Raw genomic sequence first — 6,000 nt, forward strand, 5'->3', positions numbered from 1 at the left:
TATAAGGGTCCAACTCCCCTCCCCCAACACACACACACACACACACACACACAAGGAATCCTTGCAAAAACACACCAGACAGGTGGGTATGTGGCCTCTCCTTCCCAAGGCATCCCATTCCGCTGTGGCACAACTCCAGTTGTTAGGAAGTGTTCCTGACAAGCAGCAAGGCGAAATCTGCCTCCACCTATCATGCCACCCCCACCTGTTGGAAGACAGGTCTCATGCCCAATCAAAGAAGACAATCCGAGTCCCAAAGTCCTTCCCCTCTATCATTTAATCAGGCTCCCATGGGCTCTTGTGGTCACACCCTCCACATTTTATAGAACAATTCTTTGCCTAATAAAAAATTTTACCATGAATTTGCTCCAAATGGCCAGCTCTCCCTGCACATTCAGATTGGGCTGATTGGCAAAAATTCAATCGTGCAGCTTCCAATACTCTGTCTAAAGCAAGGCCGATGGGGGGTGTGTTTCGTGACACATTCTTAGCCTATCAGCATGGTCATCAGTGGAGACAGCTTAACCTAAGAGTCACCTTTTACCGTGTATTTGGTGAAAGCAGTTTCTCACGGTAGTCTTTGATGAGGCTGTGACCAGTCTCACCCTAGTGAGTGTGATCTTAGGGGGCAGTTCACTCCATCTCCCTCTATGCTGGTTTTTTTTTCACTCTAGAAAATGAGATCAGACCAGCCCTGACATTCTAGGGTCCTGTAATTCTGCCTTTGATGGAAAAACACATGTTCCCCTCAAGGACACAGCGGAAGTCTGTAGATGTTGCCTGAGAGACTTCAGCCAAGAAGAAACAAAATAGGTCTATTTTCTAGTTTCCATGTCCTCCCTATGCCCCTTTCCCAGGAGCCAGCTGCTTTGTGAAGTTCAAAGAATTCCCCTTATGTAATTGGTGTTTCTATGTTGCCTTTTCATCTCTATGGGGACCTTGGGCCCCAGAAGTTTTATAGAGTAAGGCAGAAGGGAGGGGGTTCCTTTTCCCACCTCAGTGGGTCCAGGCCCAGAAGACCCAGACTGTAATCACAAGGTATTAATGAGGTGTCAGACTAACTTTTAAAAATGCATCTCTGTTCTGATCCCTTTATGAGTTGTAAATACCTCTCCAGTTGGTTTAGGAAGGGAACAGTGTGATTGACTGGGGGCCTTTAAATAGTTAAGCATTTCAGCAGCTCAAATTTGGGAGAATGGAAGAAATTGCAAGCTCGTGGCTGCCTACGGATGAACCCCTACAATCGGTAGAGTGGGGGAAGGAGGAAGTTTCCCATCAGCAAACTACCCTACTAAACGCTGCATCTTTTACAAAGTACAAACAGGCCTAGATCTGAAAGGGAAACTCCCTTATGTCTCAATCTCTCTGCTACCTGCTTTCAACATTTTATAATTTCTTCAAGTAGATTGCCTTCTGTTAAACTCATGAGCCCAGCCTCTGCCCCAGGCTATCCTGCCTCCCTCACTACACTTATCTGTGTAGGCTTTGTTTTCTCCTGATAGAATGTAAACTTACTGAAGGCAGGAACTATTTCATTTTTGTTTTTTGTAGACTCAGGACCTGGGACAGGGTCTGGAACATAGTAAGGGCTTAATAAATGCTACTTAATTAATTGATTGGTGGAACTGGAAAGAAATAATTCTACTAAAAAAAAAAAAGAAAATGTTTCAAAATTAGAATCAGAAAAAAATTTGGGAAAAACCTCTAAAAATAAAAATTTAAATCCTTTATGGCATTTGATTTTCAAGTGTACGGAGGTGGAGTTAGCATGTGTGTATGGGGACTCTATATTATAGAAATAAAACATGTAAATACCCGGTAATTTTAATTGAGTCAAGAAAGGCCTCATATATAAGGTGATACTTGAACTAAACTTTGAAGAAAATTAGGAAGAGGTCTAGATTTTTACATTTTTAAGATTTAAATTCAACCAGCGGGATTTTCCTCTCTCATGATTGACTCAACAGTCAGAATAGTTGTATCTCATAGGACTCCCAATGCATTGTACTTGTGTCTGTTCTAGATAATTAATACCTTGTGCTTCTTCCTTACAGAAGAATCACCCTACTGCTGATCAACCCAGCTGGAAGTCCTGTGTTATTGATAACAGTGTTGCCTATTCCCCTGGGTCTTTAAATCCACCTATTTGATATGGCTTGCCTTTTCACTTCTAACTGATGGCTCTTCAGCTATGACTGCATTTGCATATGTTTAACAAAATGGTTGAATGGCACCGCCTGCTTATGTGTCCGCTATTTGCATAATTGCTTCTTTGTAGAATACAATTTTAACTAGAACGTTAGAACTCTAGAAAAGGGGTGCCAATATGAAGCAACGGTTATAGAAACACAGAGGTCTTTAATCCTAAGGGTAGCCCCTGAGAATGTAAAAGTAAGGATGCTAAAAACCATTGAAAAGAGCGGTGTGCAGCAATCATAGAACATCGATCATCCAAACCAGGAAGTACCACCCAACCCATATTTGTGTGTGAATTGCCAGATGCGATTGATCATTCAAAAATTCCTGATGCTGGGATAGTGAGACAGTGCTTGGAGACTGATCATCATGCCTTCCTTCTGAAGAAGAGAAACTGATTGAAAGATTGCAGACCTTAATGGGCAGAGAAGGTTTGCCAGTAGGCAAACTGAAATGTTTGCTTAAACCTGGGAAAGATGCTTTATCCCTACACAGTTAGTGCTGGGTCCCAGATCTCCCACTTTATGGGAAAATCATGGGCCCAAGTTAAGATTCTTCTCTGGAAAGAACCCATCTCCCCCAGGGGAACAACCAGTAAAAGTTTGATTCAATCATGCAAGTGAATTACTACAGTACTGGTGGGCACCTGAGCTGGAAACAAATCGGCAATCTGATGGAAAGCATCAAAGGGGCCAAGCTTTCTTATTCATGCCGGTTTTAAGATCAGCAAATTCCTGAAACTGGAGTGAGCAAGATCAGAATGTTAAGTCTAGGAATGCCAAGTCAGTGCAAAAGTGAAAAGCCCCCTGACTGTGATACAGATGGACAATCTATGACAGAGGGTGAACTGAGAAGGGGACAGGGTCAGCCTAAGAGAAGTAGAGGCCACCAAAATTTACAGGGACCTGTTCATGGGACCAATGGCTACCAAAGGAGAAAGGAAACAGCAGAATTATGAGCATATGCCCCCCAAAAAGAGCAAAACTGTTTGAGAGATGGCCTGAGTGTGCAAAGAGTGTCATACTCAAGAAAATCCAACTTCATGAGATACTTCCTTGTATATGGGCCGTAGAAATAGAGCAAGGGTCTTCCTTTGGTCACATAGACTTGAGGACAGAAGAGTACTTACCAAAAATACCACTACGAAATAGAACTATGGACAGAACCAGGCCATTTGAAGAGATAGCCAGGGAACACACGTTTATTAAGTTCCCACAAGGTGCCAGCCATTGTATTAAGTGCTAGGAAGGTAAAAGACAGTCCCTGTTCTTCAAGAGCTTTGGCATCTGAGAAGAGGGTTGGGCCACTGAGCAGTGAGAAGAGGAGCAGACCTTGGGAGCCCAGCTGAGCTACGGCTCCCAGCAGAGATGCTGCGGCACCCAAGGGGAGCATGTTTCCCAACTCCATTTTCACTTGGTTCAGGCCAGACGGTGGCCTCATGTTTACCACCTCTCTCTCACACTTAAGCCTCATTACCTTCATACTCTAGGTGTGAGCTCACTTTCCTGTTATGGCTGCCATCTGTTGCTGAAGGAAAGTGGACTCCAGGTTCACAGGGTGAATGTTTTATAGCAACTGTTCTTACTATACACCTAAATAAATGACTTTGTAGGGAACTAAAAAATGAAATTAAAAATGCTTCAAACATTTCTTAAAAGAGCCATAGAGGATCAGGGACCACAAAAGCCTGATAAAAAGCACCATCAGCTGAAAAGCCACCAGTTTCTTCTGCTACTAATGCACAGTAAGTGGTCACTCATGTTGGGAGGGCAGCAAAGCAGAGACTCAGGCTATTTATCAGAAACTGAATGAAATCAGACCATTTTTAAGGAAAAGGTTCCAATCCCGCTGGTTTTACTGATGGAAAACTGAGTTTGACAATAATAAAGGCTCCAAATTTCATTAAGTTCTAATCTAAAAACTGTCCACTCCTACACTCCAACAAATGACATTTCAAGTGCCATTTAATGAAACTTCTTGTACCAAGGGGATTCTTTTTTCTCTCCCTCGATGCCTTATGCTTAGCCTGCTATGATGAATCATTTGATCAGTGTTTGTTGAAAGAAGGAATGAATGAATCAGAGTTCTGTATTAGGGCAGCTGGGTGGTGCCATAGTGAATAGAGTGCCAGGCCTGGAGTCAGGAAGACTCATCTTTATGAGTTCAAATCCAGCCTCAGTTACTAGCTGTGTGACCCTGGGCAAGTCACTTTACCCTGTTTGCTCCAGTTTCCTCATCTGCCAAATGAGTTGGAGAAGGAAATGGCAAAACCCTTCCAATATCTCTGCCAAGAAAATCCCAAATGGGGTCATGAAGAGTCAGACATGACCGAAATGAATGAACAACAAATTATCACTTTAGTAAGCTTAAGGTGATCTCAGGTGACAATCTTTGAGGAAGTACGGTACAGTGAAAAGTAAGCGTTTGAAATAAAGAGTCCTGAGTTTGAGTCCTGACTCTGCCACTTAGTACTCGTCACCGAGTCACTTGCCCCCCTCTCTGAGCCTCGGTCTCCTTATCTGTAAAATGAAGAGTAACCTCTGTAGTCCCTTCAGATTCTAAGCCTGTGATCCTACGATAAAATAGATTCTGAAAACCTCAGCTCTGGTCACTCCTCGGCTCTGCATTTCTAAGAAGCCCCGAACGTGGAGACCATTCTGTTTGCCCCAGTCAAGGCTCCTCGATTCTGCCTCCTAACTGGACCTGCTTCCATGGCCATATGTCACTGGGAGATGTTGTTATACCGGCAGCAGGCAAGACACATCACAGAGTGTAAGTTTTAAATGGAGAATTTATTAGCCGGCGGCCGTCTGGAGCACAAGCAACCCGAATTAGATGGCCCTGAACAGAGCTCAAGGGGAAGCTTTTATACAGAAGCAGAGGTTCAGCAGTTAGATATTTTCTTAACTGTATGGGTTGTTGCTCAAGGGTTGGATACAAGGAACAGAGATGTTAGCAAATGTCTGTCTTTGCATAACCTTATCCTTTTAGCTGACAGGAGCAGGCCTCGAGGGGCCCGTCGAGGCCTAACTGCATTCATGTTGCCTTATTATTTTGCTGTTTGGGGGCAGGGGCCTTGAGGGACATATCCATAACAGGACTTGTTTGCTCACTTCGGGTGTGGGTCAGTTCCTTGTTCCTAAAGCCTGAGTCTTGAGACAGGGTCTTGTGTTAATTCAGGTTGAAGCAAGAAGATGGGGGTCCCTTGGGGGATTACAGGAATGTATGGCACGGCAGTTTCTTCTTGGTACACGGATGTGTGCTGTAATGCAGGGAGGGGTCAACAATTGTCCTAAAACAGGGTTCTTTATTATAGATCTAAACTGCAATCTTAATTCCAAGTATCACAACGTGAACCTTCTAAGGATTGCGAAATGACTCCCTGGGACACGCCTTTCTGGGCCTCGGTTTCCTTGTCTCTAAAATGGGAGGGTTGGACTAGCTGGCCTCTGATGACCCTTCCAGCTCTAAATCTTCCTCCCAATGAGGCTGGACATTTCTGAATGAAAATAGGGAAAGCCACGTTTTCATTCTTACGGGAATGTGGGTAAAGGAAGCAAATTGGATCCCTGGGGGTTGTAGTCCTGGTCAGTAATTGGTTGTTAGCTTCAACGCTGACATATCTTGCCATCTCAAATTTTCCTTTAGCCTGGGGGCAATTTCAAGTGAGCCATTTTCACAGGGTGGTACCCTGCCTTCCCGCTGGGCTCCTGTAGAAAAGGCTTCATGGGTTTGTCTATAAAAAGAGATCCTGGGGCTCCCTCTATGGGCAATCAATGGAATAGCTGCCCAGTGCCCAAGAAT

This window comes from Trichosurus vulpecula, chromosome 7, assembly GCF_011100635.1.
Source record: "Trichosurus vulpecula isolate mTriVul1 chromosome 7, mTriVul1.pri, whole genome shotgun sequence".
Taxonomy (NCBI): Eukaryota; Metazoa; Chordata; class Mammalia; order Diprotodontia; family Phalangeridae; genus Trichosurus; species Trichosurus vulpecula.